Here is a 25,186-nt window from a genome sequence, read left to right as displayed (position 1 = left end):
TAGTAACATGTTAGGGTAGTCTTCTCAAACGTATGTCCAATTTTTCCCCATGATGCACTGGTAAAGGCATGTGGGTAACAAGGTTAGATATATTTGCATAAAAAATAAAATCAAAAGTTATGTCCTTGGTAACTACAATATATCGATGTTAATATTTAGTATAGCTATATGATATTTGTAATATATACCAAGGCTCGTGGTTCAGATTTTCTAAGCTTCGCAAAATAAACTTCGATTTATTCGGCACCGACCTAGTATTGTCTATTTTTCGTTCGATGCTTCAAAAATATTTAATATAAACCTTTTACGTCCGAATAGCTAAACTTGTGTTTTTCGTCACAGGCATTACGTCAAAGAAATACGTCATAAATTGCGTAATAAATTGAATGAAAATAAATGAGAGAGAGAGAGAGCGCGAGAGAAAGAGAAAAAGATAGAGAGAGAGAGAGAGAGAGAGAGGGAGAGAGAGAGAGAGAGAGAGAGAGAGAGAGAGAGGGAGAAAAGAGAGAAAGCCTTTTTCTGCAGCAACAATACTATTTAGTAGATAAACTTCTTGCACAGCAATGTAGTCCCCTACATAGTTTTAACCATGCCCCAAAAACTGACCACGCACATGTGGTAATTGTTTTATATCAACAACCTTTATAAAATGGCATGCGGCGTCGATGGTATTTGTCTTCAATAATTTGTTTTTGATAGCTCTAGTTCCTTATACGTTGTCTACTCAAAAAATTGATTGCATGCCATTCTTTTTACGTGCTGTCTGAAAGCCCTTTTCGCATGTTTTCGATTAAATGTTTGTGCCATTCTAAACCTCATTAACCGCGTGCAGGGTTTTCAAATTTATTTCCTTACATGTTCAATATTTAGTGCGTAGTGAATACTCGTAAATGATCGTTGTTTTTTCCCCCATATCAAGAATGAAACAAAAGTATTTGATATAAGCATCATACCGTTCATTGCACAAAACGAAGGATGTCAACGGCTTACATAATTCTTTTTTCGGACATTCGTATGTGACATCGGAATACAATCCAGATAGTCCTATAGATCGGCAACTACGGCCCACATTTGCTGATACGAGAAACATACGCTAATTGAAATGCCAATATGGGTGTCAACGGAGCCCATATTGTACATTACAAACAGTTATCCCGAAAGTATCCAGACGACGGATATGGGAAATATTTGTCAAATATGCAGTCTTTTAGTATTTTCTTTTAGCAAAGGTCAATAAATAATATAATTTATAATAACTGTAAATTCGCTAATTTCGTTTTTAATGAATTATCACCGTCCGATTAAACAACACATAATAAGATGAAGGCTAAATTACGAGCGTTTTTGCAACACTATTCAACATCAGGTGATGGCTACTATCAACATATGCATATATTTATATAAGCATATATTGCGTTCGAACCAATCGTTTTCAAAGTTGTTGAAATAAAACGAATAGTTAAAAATAAAACAGTTTCGTCGGATAAACGCTTTCATACTGACTGCAATTAAATCAATGTGTACGTTTACTGCAATAACTTATTCTAATACCTAATACATAATATTATTAATAATTCATTTCAATACCGAATTTTATTAGTTGTGTATGTCTGGTCTGTTGTATGTGAAATCCATAAAATAAAAAGACCAGGGCGGTATTCTGAACATTTCTTAGATTTTTTTATATAGAATTTTCTAATTCTAATTATTTTTTTCACTAAGAAAGATTTTTGTCTAAGATTTTCATCTTTGAATTTTTCTAACACCATTCTAAGACAATAAACGATCTTAGAAAATAAAACTATTTCCGTTCGTAAAAAAAATGTATTATCGACAGATTGAGCGCTTTTTGCAGTTGTGAGCATGCGCGTTTTACTACTGCGAAGCAAAACAATATGGCAACTTCGATGAACAATATGTGTCATTTAAATACGCGATTGTAATGTGTTTTAAGGCTTTAAACACATTCTTTTAATTGTATATTTGGCCGTAATTCGTCAAGAATTGGAATTCCCGTTTCTAAAAATAGAACATTTCACGCGGAATGTAAAGGGACGACAACTGTTACAATCATTCGACAACCATGGCGTCAACAAAAAGGAAAGAGAACATAAATACTCGTTGGATGACTGTCTTGTCCTGTGTAGTTTGATGGCGGAAGATAGTGGGGGTAAACGGACTGACCAACCATGAGCTTCTCAAACACAGGTTTACTGAAGGTAACCAAATTCAGGGCCAAAACACCAACTTTGGGGAAAGGGCCACAGCATTTTTTTTAGTGAAAAAGACACACTTTTCTGGTTTTTGGGAATGAAAAATACTGAGATAGAGTAGAAATTTAGAGAAAAGTGCATCATTTAAATAAAAAATTTGTATGGGAAAGCGACTTTTTGGTTAAGCACAATAAACAGAGGACCCTTGCGGAGAGGTTTTTTTTTTGCCCTGAAATAATAGGTAAATGTCTCTAGCAGATTTTGCAATTGCACCATGGAACATACAGCTGTTTCTGTACATTATTAAACAAGTAACTTTATACAAATATTTCAACCTAGCTTAAAGTAGATGCAATAATCAAACTCCCAGCTACTGACACTGATCTGTATGAATATACTGATAAAGCTCAAACCCTTCAAGAAGAACTAAGCTAAAAGTTCTAACATCCATGACTTTGTTACAAATATCTACTTCTCATATACATTTTCATATTATGTACACATTTCACCCACAAAATGGGAGTGAAACGTCTAATGGGGGCAACGGGGTGGGGGGGGGGGGCGGAAATGACTGTCACCCTGTTGGAATGATGGAAAGTATAGTTTCATCCCAAAAAGTTCCCATTCCCATTCTCTAATCTCATGAACTTAAAAATGGAAGATAATCTTATCATATTCATAATTTTCTTTTCAATGATCATAATAATAATAAACATAAAAATCTTCATATCAATTTATTTCCTTTATTTGCTACCATTTAAACAACAGAATCTTATAGCATGTTAATTGTTTTATGAATGAAATAAATATATTTAATAACAGGAATCACAAGCCCCCAAAAAAGAAGATGTGGGCAAGAGTGTCTGAACTTTACAATACGAAAGCGAGCAAGCTGAGATCAGCTGAAAAACTGGACAAAAAGTGACTGAACCTGGTGGCAAAGCATAGAATTATATATACGGATCACGTGAGAGACCGTGCACTGACTGGTAGTCATCAATTAATTGCAAAATGAGAAATAAAATATTTATATAACAAGGAAAAGAATATTATAAATTGTTATGCTTTACATCTGAAATGAGTACCCAGTATTTTGTTCATATACATGTATGTCTTGTATATCACTTTGAAAATGAAAGTCCTCTTCATGTAGATTATATGTATCAACAAAATTAAGACTTATCATGTCATGTTTAAAAATGTAGCCATTATTTAATTTTGCTGTCGAATAAAAACCTGTTGGTAATGATGTACCAATACACCTCCAAAAATTCAGTTATTTGAATTAAGTCATTACCATACACTAATAGTAGCAAGTTAAAAATTATGCAAGAGCGAAACTCTCATTTAAGTTTGGAATAAATTCATAAATGTGATTATATAATTTAAACCACACATACAGAAATTCTTCAATGATTTTTTTATTTAAGGAGGAGGTGTGCAAACAACTATGAGTATCATGGCAGAGGCGGTCATGAATGTTATTGGAGTCGAGTCGCCATCAATCACTGGGGCTGCAGGTGTGGCACTTGACTCCAGCTTCAGTCAATTGGAATCATTAACAGCTGTGTGTGATACTTATTTATTATCTATTAAGTTAAATGCAGATAAACAGTATAAGTATTTAAGGTTCATACTCATTAAAGTAAAGTTCAATAAAAACTACAGAAAAAACAAGCACAATTATTAAATAAGTTCAGTTTTATCTATTTCCTGCTTAAAAACATCATACAAAAACAAGTGCAAACAAAAATCATACATAACCGATAATTATATAAAATGCTTCATTTATTGTTTGTAGCAAAATTATTTGTGCACTTACATATATGCTTCATGAAACAAACTATTTTCAGAGCAATACCTTCCCATACACAGTACATGGAAGTGGTTGCAGGGCCAAGTGGAGTGAATTCTCTCAAGAGGTATTACAAAAATATATTTTTATTATAAAAAAATACAAAAAACAAAACAGTTAAATACATAATATCATATGTTTGGTGTACCGGTATACAAATTATCATTTGTAGTCAATGAGTTTTGACAATGCCTTTCAACATGTGAATGATATTATAATAAACAAACATAAATTTAATCAAACTCAAGAATAACTCATTGTAAAAAAGTAAATACCATTGTAACTTTGTATACAATATAGGTGAAATACTCCTACATTGTTTTTGTGAATGTAAGGGAAACAATTAAGAGTGTTGGGGAGCACCTGTTTGTTGACAAATAAATATCGTAAAACTCAACCGTGTTTTATTAGATTTAACAATTGCTATATTCAATAAAACAAAAAATAACGTCAAGTTTACGCTTGTTGATACTCAATAAACTATATAATCCTTAGCACATGTATTTGTTCAGTCTTGTACATATGTCAAAGTATGACTAATTAATTCTACTTGTCAGATGTCACTGCAGCTGTCATGGAAATGAACAACTTCAGGAGATGTCTTTGGAGCAACTGAAAATAAAAAGATCATTCTTGAAATTCAGTAGTTAACACAAAGGCTCCAGTCACCATAAATGTTTTTGTTTTTTAATGTTCGCTTTTATTTTTGTTATCAAAATCCTTAGTCCATAAAAAATTAAATACTTTAAAATAGCATTTGTTTTCATGAAAATTTAATACATTTTTTTATACAGAAAACAATTTTGAAAGCATGAAATGCTTAAATATTCATTATGTTTTAAAACACTTTTACAGTATACAATAATATATAGACTCTTATAAAAATTACATTTTTTAACAAATGTATGGACTATTTTATTTTATATATTTCTGTCAGCATTACTGACAAGTTATATTCCGTTTACTTATTTAGAAAAACAATAAAATGGTCTTCATTTATACATTCATTTTTATTGTTCTTTATTGTTGAAAGGTACATACTTTTACAGTTCGATAATTATATTTTATTTCCAAAATTGGTAACAAGTTAATGATATTTTTTTACAGTTGTTCACTCTAATGTGTATATTGATATTCACTCTTATGTCCATATTGAAATTGTTAAGTCATTACTTTATTTGTTTTTCCGTACCTTAGTTTAAATATGTTAGTGCTTCAAAATCCCTATATCGAAGCCCATTCTGTATGCCATGGTAAGGGATTTCCTGCTGCATGTTGTCTGGTATATCATCCCAAATCATTGGAATGTTCATGTCTTTGCATATGTTATGCAACACTCTACATGCCATGATAACTCATAAAAAATGACATCGAACACTACATATAACAGTGTATTATGATTATGTTGTTATTTTATTTCAAATAAATGTGATGTTAATGTTAAATCATCATTTTTATAATTGTACATTTTTCATAACTAAAGGGTCATACCTTATAGATAATACTACATAGTGAATCATGCTTTATTTATGGTATTGGTAATGGTGATTTAGGTATACATAACTAAATAATGTTTGGTTTAATCATATCATTCGTTTACATTATTCAATGTTGTTGTTTTTGGCAATAAATAAATGACTTACTGGCAAGCCTTTTCAGGTTTCAAACGAATTTCGCCATGCAGAACTCCCCATCTTCTCTTGAGTTGGCCAATTCCTCGTTCAACTTTTGACCTTGTTATCTTGTGAGCCCTGTGATATCAAATTTACATTTATTAAAAACAAGTTAACTTTTTTTGCTGATATCCTTTTTAAATCACAATCATTGTGTGATATTATTATTGCACTATATAAATACTTTATTTATTATTGTATGTATTGCAAAACCTCATGAAATAAAAATCTTATATTATGCCATGGATTTAGTTGTTAGCATACATACAAAAAGCGCTAACCATAACCTGTTATTGTGTTATTTCACAATATATCATTCAAAAATATGTTCTCGTATTTCTAATAATAATTGTAGACAATGAATATGAATCATCTTATTGTTTAAATAAAAACTCCTTGTTATGTACCTGTTGTAGTTAACCTGTGCTGCATTTGCTGGGTTTAAATAAGGAGTGAGTAACCACTGCTTGCATGGGTAGCCACTGTCCCCGAGCAGATATTTGTGATCGCCAGCCACATGTCCAAGTTCAAAGAGTTGGAAAACGACACTCTTCCTTCGAATCCGGCTGTCATGGGTTGACACCGGCCACCGTGCAACTATATCAATTAGTCGGTCTTGGCCATTTAATATCACCTAAAATTAAACAGATGTGGCAATTTGTGTGTCTTGAAATCCATTTTTTGCCAGTGATTTTATGCATTATTATTAGTTTATTACAGTCTCATCAGCATATATACAATCACAAAATACAATAAAAAAATAAGCATAATAATAAAATGCTGCCAATTTGAAGTATCGAGTTATAAGAAACTAAAAAATTATATAACAAAGAATCGTCATACAATTATAGCGAAATAAAAGGGAGCTAACCCCTGAGTTCAAATTACAGAGACTGTAACATGAACTACAGAGTTACCTTTCTGCCAAGTACCATAAAGTTATATAGTGTCCACTAAAGTCTGGAAATCAATTAAAACAGCTTTGTACAATCTGAGAGTTATGAGAGTTATTCACATATTGCACAGTACAGTTAAAGACTATATAACATTGAAAAAGTTTGATTATGTCACTGTAAAATGCATCATTTTATTAAATAAGTAAAACACTGGAATCATAGATATTCAATTAAATCCCGTATGCAGACATGTGAGTGCATAATGAAAATTGGAGAACTATGTATGAATGAAGGCAGTTATGCTTCTATATGTAAAATAAATGTATAAAATTCATTAATTGATTTTTTTTACCTGGGTATTTATCGAATGATATCCCATTCTGTTTACATAAGCATCCTCATTGAGATGCGGAGCTTGAATATGGACTTGCATGCCATTAACCACGCCAAAAACATTGGGAAAGATGGCTATGCCTTGGAAGTCCGTCTTCACCCTGGTTACATCATGAATGTTGATTGGGAATGAAATGTGTCTTGACATTGTTTCCCTGTAAGCCAGCATCTCTGTCAATTGTGACACAGCTCTTGACACGGATGGCTGTGACAATTTATGGATTTCTCCGTCATTTATTTGAAAGTCACCCGACGCAAAATAGCGTAGGGTGACAATTATTTTCTCTAGTGCAGAGACATTTCTTTGGCCAAGTGTTCTTGGCAATAAGTGGTTACCGTATTCCTCGTTCAGCCGATCAATTCCACCCTTATCTAGACGATATCGTTGAACAACCTCCATGTTTGTGAGGTTTTCATAGCTATCGAGTCTTTCATTTATATCTACAAGTCAATAAATAAACAAGGTTAATATTCATATTATTTCGTGTAAAACAAATACACAAATAATACTTTTAGAGACATACTCGTGTAGTGTTCTGAGAAAACTGCGCAAAATGCTTGTGAGTGAATTGTAATCCCAGATTAGCCTGTGCAGTCCGCACAGGCCAATCAGGGACGACAATATCCGCTTTTATGGAATTTTTCTTTTAAATGAGGTCTCCACTTAGCGAAAATCCAGTTAAGGTGGAAAGTGTCTTCCCGGATTAGCCTATGCGAACTGCACAGGCTAATCTGAGACGACACTTTAGGAACATGCAATATGTCCTGTTTTCTCTCACAATTGTGTAATAATAAACTGTTTATTTACATCAGCGTTTACATTTGGAGAAAACATAATCATAAACACATGATAGTGGGATGCAACGGTTGCTAATTTCCTCATTAGGTGGGGTTTCATTTGTTGGGACAGGTATGAGTGATTATATGACATAGCCATCTAATTACAAATTTAATATGAACAGTTCAACAAACAAAATAAACAACGCTAGCATGACAATAACTCAAAATGGAAACCAAAAAAATAACATCACGTTTTTTCAGAAATTCAGTAGAAAACTTTAAAAAAGAAAATAGTAGTCAATTGACATGTGATTTATATTACACTTTCTCCAATTTAAGAATTGTTACCAATTTCTCAATCCACACATTTTGATAAACTTATGAGCATTTAAATTGAAAGCACAATTGATGATGTGCTTTTGCATCGTTATGTTCCTGTACTGGAAACGTTTATTTATAGTTTTCCAACATGTAAACAAAACTGATACGTCCGCCATATTTGTTGTGAAGGAAATGTATCCAAGGAGGTTTCGTCACTATACAGTTTCGTATTTTGTAAAACAGTAATGTGAAGGTTTCGACATAGAAATACATTCTAGAATGATAATAACTGTCAACATATATATTGTGGCGTTCCCAGAGTTAAAATGCGTTTGTAAACTTACGAGAAATTGATATTTATGTTACCATATTTACATATTAGTAATTTTAACGTCATTTAAATTGTAAAGACTGTTTAAACATGTTAAATTTAACTTCCCTGTGGTAGTTTGACGTAAAATTCGATATTTATTCTCATAAATCAGCACAAAATGGCAGATAAAAATTTTCTCTAAGAAAATTCTATAAGTTTAAGACAGGTGTTGAGGTTTTTAACTTTTTTAGTAAAATTTGGCGACTCTTAGAAAATTCTAAGAGATTAGAACGTTTCTTAGACAATAACTAAGAAAATATTACAGTTATAGTAAAATACTTAGACAAAACGTGAATTATTAGCGAATATTTTGTCTAAGAAAGTCTCAGAATACCGCCCCAGGCCAGTCATGGTTTTGATATTTTTTACTTTAGTGTTGTATTGGATTTGTTTCCATAATATTGTTAACATACAACTATGATGAGTTCAATTGATTTTCTTAAACACTGACATTGTTATTTAGGAGAGACACAGTTATTTTCACGATGTATGCACATTATTCGCATAATACATGGTATTATACTGTTGAGTTCAACCTCTGGACGCTTGTGTACTTAGGAACTGTATACTGTATAACAGCCGTAAATGCTGCACACCTCTACCATACAAGGAATGCAAAAAATACTGAATGATAAATTATTAACTTGTATGGTCGCACGTTGCACGAAATAAAAAAATATGTATGTTATTAATTACATTAGTAAATACATAAATATATTCTCATAAAGGCAGTTATTATATTATCACCTGAACATTGTATTTTAGTTCATTATTTAAAGTGTTAGAAGATTTGTTTAATTATTTCGTTAAGAGACAAAATGAAATAATAGTATTTAGAGTATGATTCTAAATGAGCTATTTCGAATAACTATAGATGAATGTTAAGCTGTTGCCTTAATTTGATAAAGGACTTGCCTCTAAGTTTAGAGATGGAACTGAGCTCATGGGCAAAACTAGGTCGTTCTTTTACATCAGCGTATGAGCAAGGTGGCCTTACATGTCAGTTAAAAACGGCCACCGGAAAAACTTTGCGAAACCGAAATTTCGCAAACTTAAGTACCCTTTTTCTTGAAGGTTTGCTTATTTGTGATAAAGTATAAGATAAAAGTCTAACTTGTGATTAATAATTGGTTATTTTTGCTTGTTAAATGCGTTTTCTTCACTATGAACTTTATTTGCAAAGTTGGGGTTCCCATGGGATTTTTGTAATATCCCATGGGATTTTTCATTAACCCATGGGAATTTTGGTTTCTCCCATGGGATTTTTCTCCAGCTTTTTTTATGGGAGAAAAAATCCCATGGGATTTTCAAAAACATAAAACACGTTCGTTTGTGCTTAGTTATCGATTTTAAGCATTGTTAAAGCATTTGTGCTTATTTTCGTTCAATTTACTTTGATAGAAAAAAAATCCCATTTTTTTATGGGAAAAAAAAATCCCATGGGATTTTTTTCTGATTTTTAGAGATTTATTCATGTAACCTTCAGAAACACTACCTTTTAACAAATGATGAGCATTTCTCGCGATTTCAACGCGTTATATCGTGTTTTAAAATAATAAAAAAATCCCATGTGATTTTTTTTTCCCATGGGATTTTTGTTCCCATGGGATTTTTTTTCCAATGGGATTTTTTTTAAGGTATAAGTTTCTAAAAGCTATATAATAATAATAATAATAATAATAATAATAATAATAATAATAATAATAATAATAATAATAATAATAATAATAATAATAATCGTGCTCAATATGATGAATTTGTACTTTTAAGCGACTAACATTTTTATTCGAGCCGATCGTCGAGTCCGAATGGTGAGTATAAGAGCAATTTACCAGTACAAATAAATCTCACTTGCGAAGAGAACGCTACCGTACTATAAAATAATCTTGATAATAAGTCATATCATTTCTCTACAGAAAATGAAAACAGTATCCATATTGATGTCAGCAATGTCCCCTGCTATGATAAATATTGACAAAATGAAAAACCTTGACAATAATTCCGTGTCGAATACGCATTAGATTATAGCAATCAAATTCATATAAGCATTGATAAGATAATTTGCGAAAATGGGTCTTATGTCAAATACGGCAAGCGAAGCTCCATTCCATAATGTCCGGTATTAAGTCACGTCAAGTTTCGTGGTCGAATTATAGCATAATAATCATTTTCACATTACGCGAATCATATGAGTTTCCCTACATATATTGTGTTAAAATTTATGTTACACTAATGTGCGATGATGAAAAGGGGATTTCGGTAATTCTACATTCGCTCGCCTAGTACCGAAATCCCCATATTTACGCCTTAAAGGGTCAATAGGTCATCGGTATGAATGGTTTTTGACTTCACATGAATGTTAAGGTGCAAAAAAATGATATTAATTTTAATTATTAAGCACTCTTGACAGCATTAAGTTGCCTCTCAGTGGGGATTTCGGTAATTCTACACTAGAACTTAAACGCGCGCCGGTACCGAAATCCTGCTGTACAAACCTTCAAGTGTCAACAAAATTATTATAGTTTTTTTTTTATAAGCAACCAGTGACATGTATTATCTCCCATTCGGTTACTTCTTTTGGAAAATAATTAGCGGGGATTTCGGTACTGCTACATTCGTACGCCCAGAGCCGAAATCACCCATGTTTACGCCAATCCCCCATATTACGCCTTAAAGGGTCTATATGTCATTATGTTTGGGTTTTGGCTTTGCATTAATGTTGATTTGTACACAATCATATTAGTGTTAATCATTTAAACACTCTTATCAGAATATTTTTTTCCATTATTAAATAGTTTATTAATGTGAAAAATGTGTAAACGAATGTAAAAAAGGTAAAATGTACATTTAAAACATTGGTTACACAAAAGTATATGTAAATATAACATGACATAGTAATAATAAGTCTTCAGAAAGTATTTTCCAAACAAATCTGATGAAACAAATGATATCGTACTACCTTATTTACAATATGCTATACACTTTTGCAATTTAGTTATCAATGTTTAATCAAAGCATAAATCAGGATAATATGTTGCCTCTTAGCAGGGATTTCGGTAATTCTTAACAAGCACATAAACCCGCGTCGGTACCGAAATCCCCGCTGTACAAACCTTCAAGTGTAAAAAAATACTGATTTAGGTTTAAATAAAGGGAACAATAGTATTTTTGGCCACCAAAAAGCACTTCCGCGTCAACAAAACGATTGAAATTATGTCAGAAACCCAGCTTTTCATTGTATATATTGCAATACACCATCGGCCGCCGAGAGCGGAATACTGCGCTTGGCCGCTAAACAATGTGGATTGCATCAAATTAAATGTCAATTTTCGATTTTATTACAAAAATAAACACTGCCTTTTTATAAATATGTCAAGCACGTACACTTAACAAAAAAATCGATATATCTTTATGTAATGTAGAAAAGTAAAGCGCTTTATATATAACAATGTTTTATAATGTCTCTCTGGTTGAGAAAAAAAACTAAACAAAACCATGTAGAACATATATGTTTTCATAATTAAAAAAAAATATTTAATGATGCACGTGATGTTTTATAATTGATATAAAATCACGTGTCATTGAACGAGTTCATTGTTCCATGAAATTGTGTATAAAAGCAAAACGATTGAAATTATGCAGAAATCCTGCTTTTCACATGAAATGATCTTTAACACTTTATTTATTCCAATCAGGTAATTAATAATAATAGGGGAAGTCTATACTGTGTATTAGAAACTTGTTGTGGTGATCCTATCTTATCCGCTCAATACACATCCACCTGGCTACTGTACAGAAAAAATTAGATTTACTTCCAAAATAACTGATTTCATTAATTGCTAACTGTTTGTCTACATTTTAAATTAACAACGATAATGGATCAACATCACCGTTGCACAATTATTAAGTTCACAGTAATCTGTACTTTAAATAGATAGCCTAATTAAAGACGGTGCTAATAAAGCTATGTCTCAAAGTAGCAAATCTTTAAGAAAAAGGGTACTTAAGTTTGCGAAATTTCGGTTTCGCAAAGTTTTTCCGGTGGCCGTTTAAAGAAACCGTCCAACAGATTTTGTCATGTATTGAAGCGTGTCATTAAATGCTTTATATTGATAAATTCAAACATTTGACCTAAAAATCTTGAGTAAAAAAACAAGAATACAACTTAAAAAAAGGATAATAAAAAGTAACCCTCAACAGGGCTCGAACCACTGACCCCCTGCACCCGATTGTAGAAACGCTGGTTAAAAAGTTACCGCTCGGTAACATTCAAACATTGGTAAGTTTGCGTTTATTCAGGTATAGTAACCTTCAAGGTTACTCGATTGTATAAACACGATATACCGCAAAGTAACCTAACCGCGCATTGTGGAATTTATCCACCGGTAACTTTAACCAAAACATTCCCACAATGCATTTTCTAATGACGTAATTTTCGCGCGAAGTGTCACTTTTATAAACAGCGACATGTATTTTTTTAATCAAATTCATTTACATATGAATTCACAATAAAATAAAGTGTAAATTTTATCTATGAGTTCATCAAAATGACCAGGGACAAATTGATAATGATGTCGGGATTTGCATCATGTAGCGGAATCCCTGGTGCTTCCAAATTGCAAGAGAGTGCTATTATTTGTGTCGTGTTCTGAGAAAACGCGGCATAATGCATGTGCGTAAAGTGAGAACATTTTCACTAATTTGACTAAAAACATGCGACGCACATGCTACAAACTTTTGACTCAGGGGTCAGATCAAAATTCCAAATAGTGCATCGTCGCACATATGCTCATATCTACCACGTGTGTAAGTTTCAAGGTTCTAGTGCTAATAGTGTAGTAGCAGATAGTGGCCAATGGAGGTTGGGGTTGGGCCGGGTCAGAGAGTTTCACTCATTTTTAAGGTTATTTTACATTAACTTCTTCATTTCTGCACCGATTTACTTCAAATTAATACTGAATATCTTTTATGACAATACGGTCGATCTCAACTATGCATGGCCGCATTATCAACCCTGGAGTGCCCCGCCCACATAGACCACGCCAACCCAATTTTTTTTGTTTTTACATAGCTTCTTAATTTAATCAATAGATTTCAAATTACTACTGAACACGGTCTATCTCGACCATCCATGTTAACATTACCAACCACAGGGCCCCGCCCAAATAGGCCACACTCACCCAAAATTGCCCAACTATAACTTTTTTATTTCTACACCGATTCATTTTTAATTGATTCTGAGCTTCTCTTATGGCAATACGGTCAATCTCAACTATGCATGGCCCCATTACCAACCCTGGGGCGCCCCGCCCACATATACCCCGCCCACCCAAAATTTTGTTTTAAAATAACATCTTCATTTATTCACCAATAGAATTCAAATGAATACTGCGCATCTCTTATGACAACATGGTCTTTCATGACCAGCCATGTCCACATTACCCGCCCCGGTGCTCCACCGTCCAAAATTGCCTTTTAATATAACATTTATGCGGCGTGAGGATACGCGTCGGTCTCTGCCGCGACATTTCAAGTTAGAATCGTGACGTGTTATTTCGAGTACAATAGCAAGGCCTTTTATTGTTTCACGTTTCGCCTTATAAAGAAAATATATACTTTGTCGTTGTTTACAAATCTGATAACAAATTTTATCAAAAGTAAACAACCGTATATTTCATTCATTATGCCAACATTTTTTTCAAAAATATTGTGGAAAACAAACAATAAAATAAACATTGCTAACATGGAGCGATTAACAACACTGCATACTATGCGAATGAGAAGTCGTCTACAACGATCGATATGTATTAAACATTACATATACGAAATGGATCTTGGTTAAATAATTAATAGTTACCCTTTTTCACATTTGATCAATAAAAAAAGTTAAAAATAACAATACGTCTTTGAGTCAATTAAGACATACAGATAACATTTTGCAGTCTTCACAAACAGTTGGGGGTCTATGAGTGTAGGCCTAAAAGTGTGTTATCTTTGTTACCAGTGACCTGATTTTACATGAAGTGGGCTATTTGAATATGTGTTACATATCCGTGGCATTTGTTGCATAGTGTAACTAGATACAGACTATAGATAGCTGCATGCTTGAATAACCTTACTATTACATTGTACAGTGAGCTGATAAGCCAGTCTCACTTGAGCCACCAACGTAGTAACATCATTAAAGAGTATAGCGCACATTTGTGTTTGTTATTACTTAGACTATTCACATGAGTGAAAGAACAACTACGCATAACATTCAAATATGAAACATGGTGTCAGAATTTGAGTGATTTATCCAAGCTCCGCGAATGGACTGGAACTCGTCCAATTTACCCGAAGCATTCGACAAATTTGAACGTCACGTGAAACTCATGTTTAGTGGACCTTTGAAGAACAAATCAGAGGAAGAGCATGTATCATATTTCTTATTATGGATTGGTGACAGAGGACGTGACATTCACAGCACGTGGAAAGACATTTCACCAGAAAATGCAAAGAAGATAAAAACATATTATGAACGTTTCAGAAATTACGTGCAGCCAAAGTTAAATCCGATCTTTGCCCGGTACAAGTTTTACAAACAGATGCAGGACAACGACTCCATTGATGCATATATTACACGCTTGCAACTTATTGCACAAGACTGCAACTTTGCCGAAAAGACGGACGAAATGATTCGAGATAGGATCGTTTTTGGCACAAATTCGCCAAAGTTACGCGAGAAGCTAATCAACATCGGTGCAGGGTTGACACTCGATGTAGCCGTACAGACTGCGCAAAGTCTGGAGTACTCAAGGGAGCAGCTGCGCTCCATGAACAACGAAGTAGACGCGTGCCGATCCAGGCCAGTGCACCTTAGACCGATGCAACCGCATCGCCAACGACAACAACGTCGGACGACAGCTACTGACGGAGGTCCAAGTCTACCTACCAAACACAAGCCGTGTTTCAACTGTGATACATTTCACAACTTTGGACAGTGTCCAGCAAAAGGAAAGCAGTGCCGCAAGTGCAACAAACTTAACCATTTCGCAAAGTGTTGCCGTTCTAAAAACAATAATATACACACTGTGGACAATCACACAATTAGTCATGATGTAACATCGGATGTAGATGGATTCAATATTGACACGGTAAGCACATTTTGTTCTACCGATCGTGCAATGATTCGTCTCCCCATTGGCCCTAATAAATGTCCCATTAGTTTTAAAATTGATACTAGAAGTTCAGTAAACATTCTGCCGAAGAAAGAGTTTAATGGCCTGAACATTCATTCCCCATTGGAACCTCCTACTGACATTTGACTGCCTATACAGGTAACAGACTTCCAGTTGTAGGGAAAATCAAATTGCGATGTTCACACAAAGACAAAACTGTGAGCACGTGGTTTCATGTTGTAGATTCCCCGTCGGTACCTCTCTTAAGTCTGAAAACATCAACCGATCTAGGATTAATTCAGCTGACATGTACTGTTGATTGCCCATCCCAAGAATTAAATAAAGAAAGTGTGTTATCAGATTACAAAGACCTCTTTGAAGGTATTGGGGTCATCCCTGGCACTTGCAAGCTTCATTTGAAGCCAGATGCTATACCAGTCGTTAATCCTCCTAGGAGAGTTCCGGAAGCATTACGCAATAGACTATGCGAAGAGCTTGACCGAATGGAAAACAATGACATAATTGCTAAGGTCAATACACCCACAGACTGGGTAAATTCACTTGTAGTGGTCGAAAAGCCGAACACTGGACAGTTAAGAATATGTCTTGACCCAAAAGCACTGAATGACGCTATTCGAAGACCACATTACCCTATGCCAACACTTGACGACGTGACGTCACAGTTAGCTGAATGCAAATATTTCAGTCTATTAGACATTACACATGCTTACTGGAGTGTAAGGCTTGACGAAAAGTCATCTTACCTGACAACATTCAGTACCCCATTTGGCAGATATCGTTATCTCCGACTTCCTTTTGGGATAAAATCATCTCAGGACATTTTTGTACAGAAAGTTGAGAAGATATTCGGGGACCTGACAGGTGTACGCACAATAGTTGACGACATATTAATAAGTGGACGTACAAGAATTGAGCATGACAGAAATCTGACTGCTACGCTTCAACGTGCACGTGAAAATGGCATAAAATTTAATCCCGACAAATTTCGTATTGGATTGTCCGAAGTACCATTCTTTGGTCACGTGATCACGTCATCTGGACTGAAACCAGACAGTACTAAGATTGAGGCATGTGTCAATGTAGAAGCACCAAAGACACGCGGCGATCTTGAAACATTTTTGGGTATGGTTACTTATCTGCAGAAATTTGCCCCCAATTTGGCTGAAATAACAAGCCCATTGAGATTGCTTCTGAAAAAAAGACGTTGAATTTGTATGGGATCAGCTACAATCAGATGCCTTTTCTAAAGTAAAGCAGGTCATAACACAAAGCCCAGTGCTAGCTTACTTTGACCCCAAGAAGCCGGTTTGCATTGAATGTGACGCTTCAATGAACGGTGTAGGTGCAGCGATCATGCAAGATGGTCAGCCAGTTGCATATGCATCTAAGACATTGACACAGACAGAACGAAATTATGCAAACATTGAACGTGAAATGCTAGCTATAGTGTTCGCATGCCAGCGTTTTCACCAGTACATATATGGCAGACATGTAATTGTTCATTCTGACCATAAGCCCTTATCTGCGATCATGAAGAAGCCATTACATGCAGCACCACCTCGTTTGCAAAGGATGATGCTTAGTTTGCAAAAATATGACCTTGATGTCAGACATGTGAGCGGGAAAGAAGTTCCCATCGGGGATTTCCTGTCACGACAGCCAATGTCAGACTGTTCTGAAATCGAAGGTCTTGACCTTCACGTTCACACGGTGCTCTCGAGCATGACCTATACTGACCGAAGTCTAGAAAACGTGAGAAACGAGACAAGAACTGACCTACAGATGATAGCCCTGAAACAGACTATAGTTAGAGGATGGCCGAGTTCTAGGTCAGATTGCCCTGACATGATACGCGAGTATTTTAATCACAGGGACGAACTTTCGACAGCCGATGACCTAATTTTTAGAGGGCAGACACTGGTCATTCCCAAGAGACTCCGACCACACATGTTAGAACAAGTTCATTTAGGTCACATGGGCATTGAAAAAAGCACACAAAGAGCCAAAGACGTTATGTTCTGGCCAGGAATGTGCAAGCAAATTACTGAGTACATAATGAGCTGTACAATTTGCTTATCGCATAGAAACTCAAACCAAAAAGAACCGTTAACACCCCATAAAATTCCGCAGGGTCCATGGCAGGAGGTTGCCACAGACATATTCCATTTTGATGGAAATGACTATTTGCTCGTAGTAGACTACTACAGCAGATACTTTGAAATAGACAAACTTCCGGACATGCTGTCCACAACAGTTATCAGAAAACTGAAGTCACGCTTCAGTACCCATGGCATTCCGATGCGTATTTTCAGTGACAACGGACCTCAGTATACATCGGACGTATTTCGAAATTTTGTCAAATCATGGCATATTGAGCATGTCACATCTAGTCCACATTATCCAAAGTCAAACGGACTTGCTGAACGGACAGTACAAACTGTAAAAAGACTGCTACAAAAAGCAAAAGACAGTGGCCATGAACCATACTTAGCCTTGCTAGAGTATAAGAACACTCCACTCTCAGATTGCAATCGGTCACCCGTGCAATTGCTGATGAGTAGGAGAACTAGGTCAATTATGCCTACAACGGTTACCCAGCTTCTGCCCAAAGTCGTTAATCCAGACTTTGTCCGATCTTCAATTCAAACTTCCAAAAATAAACAAAAAAACAATTATGACAAAACCGCAAAACCGCTCCCCAGATTACATTTGAATGAAACTGTGTGGTTCCAGATAGGAAAACTCTGGAAACCAGCTAAGGTTATCGAAATACACAATGCTAACTCTTACATAATACAAACACCTTCTGGTCAAGTTTACAGGAGAAATCGTCGCTACCTCATCAGAACCAATGAGGATTTCCCAGAGATATCAGATTTTACACCTGATGTTTTGGCAAGAAATCATTCAAGCACTGATAAACAGGTCAAACAACCAACAAACAATAGTGCATTGAATATTCAACATCCCTCTGTACCTGTAGATAAGCCCATTTCCCCTTATCAGACACGATCAGGTAGAATAGTGCAGCCGAGTCAGCGATACGCAGAAAATGAATGGACTAAGTAAATGTTCAGAATGTTGTTGATGTTTATGTTACATTGATCAAAATATCAAATTATTAATATTAACATAAATATGATTAATTGTTAACATGTTATAACAAACTTTTATTGAAGACAAATTTCCATCTTAACAAAACAAAGGGGATGTTGCATAGTGTAACTAGATACAGACTATAGATAGCTGCATGCTTGAATAACCTTACTATTACATTGTACAGTGAGCTGATAAGCCAGTCTCACTTGAGCCACCAACGTAGTAACATCATTAAAGAGTATAGCGCACATTTGTGTTTGTTATTACTTAGACTATTCACATGAGTGAAAGAACAACTACGCATAACATTCAAATATGAAACAGCATTAAAGCACTCAACAATATTAGGTAAGTGTCTCCAAAGTAAGTGTGAACTAGTGGCATAATTAAAACCGTTAAATGGTGCCCATTTAATGCTGTGCATCTATGGTTTTTGTAACCATTTACTATGTATTTACTTCTTAAGTTAATAAGAGTAGATGAAGTGATTAATGGAACATGTTATTTAACTAAAGCGTATGCATACTGATTGCAAATACTCCTAAAATAGTTTGTACATTACCACATTATATATTTCCCAATAACCACATAATTGACGCCATTAAGCCCTTAGGACGTACACCTATTGTAGCATATTTGAATTTTTTGCTTAAGAAAAGTAAAACTTAATTTGTGTAGAGTATGTGCTATGTTATATATGGTTGTAGTAAACTTTAAGCCCACTGGGACATAATAATAGTTGCATTTACCGATCCAATCCGCATCACCCCGGCGTTCTTTATGATTTTATGCCCAATGCGGCATTTCTGCAATGGTATAGGCAATCGATTGTATGTTTTAAATAAAATTACAGCGAAAAATTATTTCTCTTTTGGTAACTATCCACAGCTTTACTTTTTATACTTATTGAATATAACAACAATCTGACTTGTGCTGATGTCATGCAGTATAACACATCCCCGTACGTTTCTGTAATATTGTCACATGTCAGTCCTCCGATATTGTAAGAAGCAAGCGTGTTTTCTGTTTTTGAGCGAGACGTTGTTTAATCATGTCTTACATGTATATATCAACAGTGATAAGGTAACTATCCTTAAATTATCGACAGAAGAGCAAATATTTTTGGAAATAAAGTGCGAGTGATGAATGTGCTGAATGCTGTGACAGTGTCAGTAAGAGAATTCAATTAGACGCAATATGCGAAACAAACGAGCACCAATGTTACCTATCGATCTGAAGTTTTACGCCAGTTTAAACAAACAATAGATTTGTCAGAAAACGCTGTGCTGTTTCCTGCTATGCCAATGTTTTATTCATGATTTTAATAGAAACGCGCGTAACACAATAATATAATTCACGTTCAATTGTTTGTGTAACACTGTGGATGATTTCAAACCATTTATGGTGGATGTAGGTCTTTATATACCATGACTTTGGTTGTAGCCAGATATATCTACTTGATTGGTTAAACACTTGAGCTTTATTTGAACACTGAATTGAATCTGAAACGTAGGCATACTTCGATAATTATATGTTAAATATTGGAATAGCTATCAAACTATTAAGAAGAAAAATACTATCCATGTTTAATATATCATACTAACCGAATGGAATGACATTAGCCTGAACACGGTTGTAGTTGGGGATTTGCAATATATGCTTCATATTTTCATTTAACAAGAAGCTCTCTCAGACAGTGTATCGAAAACCACGGGTACATTGTCGTAAAAGAACAGTAAGCATCGCGTTTGCATTTTGAAAGGAACATAATACAAATGCAACCATAAGGCCCTTGTATTGTGCGCTATCAACAGAACATATTAATTGTATTACTATTTGATTAACATCATAAAGAAAATTAAACAAAATGTAACAGATGTGCGCAGACGCTTTTGTTTATAATTTTGAATAAAAGACACAATGAAGATCTTTCCCACAGACAAAACAGCAGTTCCCTACTGGGTCAATGTTGTCGGAATAAGAAAAGGATTTCCACTGGCTGGTGTCATCGACCTAGCAGTACTTTTAAGTCATTGCAGTGGCCCCTCATGCAATCATCGAGCTTCATTAACATAGCTTTGTGAAGTAAAACTAAGTCAATATTTTATTTGTATTATTTAACGGTTCTATATTAGAACATTAAAGGTAAACACTAGAATGTCTATAAAACGAAATGTATAATGCATGATGCCAATGGCGATAAAACCAACAAAAACACTAAAGGATAATAACATTAGCCGGGAAACATTGCGTACACGTTCATCAATGATTATGGTTGTTACAAATGTGCGTTAAATCAATTTAAACGAATAGAAACAACGATATGAACCACATAACGAAAAATCTGAAGCGAATGTTAAAATAATCATTTTAGTTATAAAACATAAGGTTATTACACATATATTACCTATTTTCAAAGTAAAATGACAACCAAGATTTTCGAGGAGGTGTTGTTAACTTCTGTATTAATCTAAATATTTACTGCATTTTTGGTGTACATGATAAAAATAATTCTTTATATGATTCCATTGTATATCAGTTAAATTGCTATTACACACGTCAAGAAGCAATATCTTCAATAACACCTGCAGCTCTTGGTTTTGAACTGTAAAAACATTGAAAACAGGAAATACAAATCGTTGTATATTAAAAAAATTAAAAAAATACCAATCGTTGTATATTAAAATTATTCAACACAAGAAATAGCAATCGTGTGATTATGAGTAATGCTAGTGTATGCTTCATTTTGACCGTGGCACTTAAATATTAATTGAAATACGGCACATGGGCCTGGGGTCAAGTTTCCGAAGAGTTCTATTTCAAAACATCTGTTTCCTGTTGTTGCATATTTTCGAAAAAACTTCATCAGTTATAACGTTTTAAGACATTTCCTGTTACTACAAGAATCCTCAGATTGTTATACATTCTCTGTAAGTACAATAGTAACGTATTGTTTATCTTAATAATGTGGATTGTTCAATATATCGTTTGAAAATGACAAGTAACATCATTTGCCTTACTATTTTTCAGTAAATTTAAGATAATTTCTATTAACTGCACGATTGGTAGTTTCAAATTATAAACATCCTTAATAATTTTATGTGCCAACATTTTAACCCTACGGGCCATTCAGTTTCAAATAGTGCAATTTAACATGTTGAACAATTGATGTTTGACAATATAACAAATGGTTTATACGACGCAGAAGCTGCATGGATAATAATCTAGCAGTCACCTTATCCTCTAGGCTTGACTGTTAATTTTTGTAATGCTGGTTAAATGAAAATTGTTTCGATGTTTGTAATTTGTTTAATGATAATTATATCATTATCGAGTTGTCTTATTTCACAAACGCATTCCAAAATGGACGTTTACATGTTAAGCGTAAAGAAGGTAATATGGTAAACATAAAGTCGTAAGTTCTATATTACGGAATACCGTTAGGTCCATCGTGGTTACACATTAAAATCCATAGGGCGACAATGCGATAGTGCGATAGTATGATGGTGTCAATGCGATAGTACGATGGAAACAATGCATGAGTACGATGGCGACAATGCGACAATGCGATAGTACGATGACGACGATTCGATAGTCATATCGTACTGTCGCCATCGTATCATCGCATTGTCGCCATCGTACTATCGCATTGTCGCCATCGTTACATATTAAAGTCCAGAGGGCGACAATCCGATAGTGCGATAGTACGATGGCGACAATGCAATAGTACGATGGCGACAATGCGACAACGCGATAGCACGATGGCGACAATGCGATAGTACGATGACGACAATGCGACAATACGATGGCGACAGTGCGATTGAACAATGGCGACAATGCGATAGTGCGAAAAAACGATGACGACAGTGCGACAATATGATGGCAACAGTGCGATAATACGATGGCGACAAAGCGACAATACGATGGTGGCAGTTCGATAGCACGATGGCGACAATGCGATAGTGCGATAATACGATGACGACAGTGCGACAATATAACATGTAACCACGATGGCACTAACGGTATTCCGTAATGTATGCGGTCTTTAAGCAACTGTTTCAAAGAAAATGGATGTTAATGCAAAAATGGCGTTGTTCAAATAGATCCGTCGTATGAGTGGGCCATTTTAATTCAATCTCACATCGACTGTTAACAGCCAGAAATATAAGAAGATACACATAATTAAAACTACTTTTGTGTAATAAGGGCATATATTTAATCATTGACTCTTAAAGAATTAAATATATAAATACACGTTAATGATACCTTCATTGTTTCGCAAAGTTAAACCGCCACTTCTTTGTTATAAATATAGTAAACATGTTTGATATTTGTTTTTATATCTCTATTTACAACGATGCACATGTATTGAATAAAGTCTCGAATCGGTTATTATCGCAAATCTATAAAACATTAAGAATATAAATCTTAGAAACTGACTTGGCAGGGGTCCTGAATATCGCATCCCTTCATCCATTATTTTGCATGCATGTCTTTAAGAAATAAGATTATCTTTCAAATTGTATATTATATGGTTACACACGGAATACGCTGACTTATCAGTTCTGTATTAATCGAAAAATTGATGTAACACTTAAAATTCTTTAATTTAGAATTGATATAGTAATACGATCGAATTATAGATTTTTCACTTTAAATTACGGTTTTGTGATATTAATGTTTATGTACACTGGTAGGTTTTGTGATTAATTCAGGGCTAAGGTTGAGGTTGGGGATTGCTTCAACCGCTACGAGCTCCCTATTCTTGCCTTGACCGTTCATAAGTTTGAGGTTTGGGATCGCTTCAACCGGTATGAGCTCCATATTCTTGCATTGACGGTTCATACATGTGAGGTTTGGGATCGCTTCAACCTGTATGAGCTCCCTATACATGCATTAACGGTTCATAATGGTGTGGTTTGGGATCGCTTTAACCTGTACGAGCGCACTATTCTTGCTTTGGCCGTTCAAAGGCAATGTCTCAAGCTTAATTCCTGACTGTATGTAATGTGCTTAAATGTTTTGTTGCAAATTTACAACAAATAACGTGCTTTTCTTAAATGTCAACCAAACCTGTCTGACAGGATCGACATGTGTCAAGCATGCGGTATATTGGACATTCAACGTTAACGATTGCGGAAGTGTACTGTGATATTAGAGGCCTGTTTAAATTAAAAGATAATTTCATTAATGTGCAAGCTTATCGAACGAAGGAATTTTATGTAAGCATCCTTCCTCCTCGTAAAAACAGTATTTGCAGATACTGTATACGCGGTGAACAGAATATGACTATATACGACTGCTTGGTAGTTATCATGCCCGTATATTTAGTATACATACATACAAACCAATAGATATTCCGTTTTTGCCTTCAGGATATAATTCTAATCGTGTTTTACCATATATTCAAGGTCCTTTGTTTGAGACATGTGTCCAAATGCCATACATAAAGCAAAGAACATAAACACATGTGTAACAACAACACTAAATTATAAAACTGTGGTAATCAACTTTGAACCGCCAATGCCAAGTGTAGCAGTGTAGATATTAATTGGTTTGCTTGCGCCCGAATATCACAATACTTAAGTGTAAATGAAACGTAAATTGTAACTCAGTTGCAAATGTCAGCAACGTTCTTAGTAAATGCGTGCATCACCTCTGTTTTGTGTCCATATGTGTTGATTTTTTATCTTAAAAAACATTATTAACAGAACAACACAGTAACAACAAGCTTTAGATGCACAGCATATTTTAAAAATAAAAAAAACACATAATACAATAATGTATATGTACTTTTATTACAAAATAGTTTATTATGAACTTGCGTTTTATTCCTGGTTTAGATATATTGGTCATTATAAAATTTATAACACAATAACAAGCAAATTATTTATACTCAAAAAGATTACTGTTTGTAACAAAGATTTTAACCAAAACGTGAAAACCGGCAACATCATCTACATTTGACACATATCAAGTTATTGGAATCATTCCACTAATAACACTAATACACTAGAGCATGTTTTAACCCACGAGTAAGCCTTTAAGTACCAAGCATGTGTACAGACTTTCAAGTTGCGTGCTCAACTACCTAAAACGTCTTTCAAAACCGACTTCAAATATACACATATAATTCAAGTAATAATAACGCAGTTTGCTTATACTAGCGAATACGCTCATAGCGTCCGTGCATGGCCTGATAGCACGTCATATCCATATATCTGCTGTGTCATGAAAGTATTATTTTTGTCTCAAGACTTATATTTGTATCGGAAATATCGTTCCACATATGGATAATCATCAATAAAATAGACAACTCATACAGCGTTTATTTAAACTCTTTATCACTATTTTAGCTGTAAAATGCATCTACTTAAGAATAAGTCTAAATTACCGTCTGGT

At 34.5% G+C, this 25,186-nt stretch overlaps 1 protein-coding gene across 1 annotated transcript in view; it reads right to left on the bottom strand.

Moving 5' to 3' along the window:
- LOC127833738 (hepatic lectin-like) overlaps positions 1-25,186 on the bottom strand; it is a 449,559-nt gene that overhangs the window by 58,948 nt on the left and 365,425 nt on the right. The gene's annotated exons all lie outside the window — the stretch shown is intronic.

The sequence above is a fragment of the Dreissena polymorpha genome, chromosome 6 (genome assembly GCF_020536995.1).
Source record: "Dreissena polymorpha isolate Duluth1 chromosome 6, UMN_Dpol_1.0, whole genome shotgun sequence".
In the NCBI taxonomy this organism is placed as follows: Eukaryota; Metazoa; Mollusca; class Bivalvia; order Myida; family Dreissenidae; genus Dreissena; species Dreissena polymorpha.
Note: the sequence above shows the minus strand (reverse complement) of the source record. Positions and strands in the feature narration are given on the sequence as shown.